This window comes from Trichosurus vulpecula, chromosome 8, assembly GCF_011100635.1.
Source record: "Trichosurus vulpecula isolate mTriVul1 chromosome 8, mTriVul1.pri, whole genome shotgun sequence".
NCBI lineage: Eukaryota > Metazoa > Chordata > Mammalia > Diprotodontia > Phalangeridae > Trichosurus > Trichosurus vulpecula.
Window position 1 is genome coordinate 46,105,885 of NC_050580.1, and position 1,423 is coordinate 46,107,307.

The 1,423-nt window shown below is 55.2% G+C and overlaps 1 pseudogene; it reads right to left on the reverse strand.

Annotated features, from left to right (window-relative positions):
* Positions 1-383: 383 nt before the first annotated feature.
* Positions 384-1,050, reverse strand: LOC118829499 (annotated as a pseudogene).
* Positions 1,051-1,423: the final 373 nt, after the last annotated feature.

A 1,423-nucleotide genomic window follows, 5' to 3' on the forward strand; every position in this document is an offset into this window, starting at 1 on the left:
AGCTCAGGGGCCCTAAAGGTGGGCTGAGTGTTACTGGGAAGTGAGGAATGGAAAGGGGGTGGAGGGGAGGAAAAATAAGGTACCAAAAGCAACCCCCACACATAGAAGGCTAGGAAGACAGAATTAAGCCAGAGGTTTTTTGGAATATTTGATCTGTGTCTTAAGAAACTCTTCGAGGATGGACTATTTTTAGGTTTTGTCACTGAATCTCCATTTCCTGGCATGGTGCCTCACACACTGCAGGCACTTAACAAATGTGACTCTCAGCTGCATGGGGCAGCCATAGGCGGGAATCCAGAACCTAGAGAAAATGCACGGCTGCAGTTAGGGAGATAGGTCTCTGGGTCCCCAGGCAGGACGAGGCCCTTCTTGTGAGCTTTGGCTTAGCAACGCCCTACCTCGGCCACCTTCTTCTTGCGCAGGCCCGGTCGCCGCTCGTCCTGCAGCTGCGGCATCTTCACCACGTGAGCCGTGCGCTTCTCCCGGTGCCGCTTCCTGGGCCCGGCGCTTCTACCTGCGGATCAAGGCTGCCCTCAGAAGCTCATCGTCGTCACGGATTTGCACGCCTTCAACCTCGTACAGAAGGTCTGTCCACTTCATTCTGGTCTCCATCTCCCTCGCCTTCTCCTCACCCTGCTCCTCCAGCTCCTCGAGCTGGCTCTTGCGGACTCGCACACGCTCCAACCACTGTGGTTCTTTCCCGTCAGGGGGTCAGGTTCCCCTTCACACTCTGCCTCTTTTCCTCCTTCTGGGCCTCACTGACAGGCCCCTTACTTACCTCCAACTTATCGAATACTAGTTAGGTCAGGCCCGGTGGAGCCCCCTTTGTGGGGATTAGCCTCTGGATTAGCCTCCCTGATTTCGGCTTTGGCTTCATTCAGCCTTGGCTGCCTTCTTGGCCCTCAGCTCCTTGCATTTCCCCTGCTTCCTCTCCCGTTCCTGTTTCCTCTGCTGCCTCTTCTCCAGTGCGGCAGGAGACAAGTCTTTGGTGTGGCGCTGACCACAGACCTCCTGTATTTTCTTGTGTAGCCGCTGGCACAGAATGTCCATGGCTAGGGAGGAGCCCCGCTTGCTCGCAGAAACAACTATGAAGCCTCCACTGGAGCTGCAACCTGCCTTCCCCGTTGTGATTACAGGTTTATTGGCGCTAGGAGCTTCAGATTGCTTGCTGTCAGAGGGCTTATTCTGGACCCCCTTGGCCTTCTTATCCTGCTTCTGGGACCTTCTTCTTCTTCTTCTTCTTCTTCTCCTTCTCCTTCTCCTTCTCCTTCTCCTTCTCCTTCTCCTTCTCCTTCTCCTTCTCCTTCTCCTTCTCCTTCTCCTTCTCCTTCTCCTTCTCCTTCTCCTTCTCCTCCTCCTCCTCCTCCTCCTCCTCCTCCTCCTCCTCTCCCCCCCCCCACAAATAACCAGGTTGGGGAGCCCA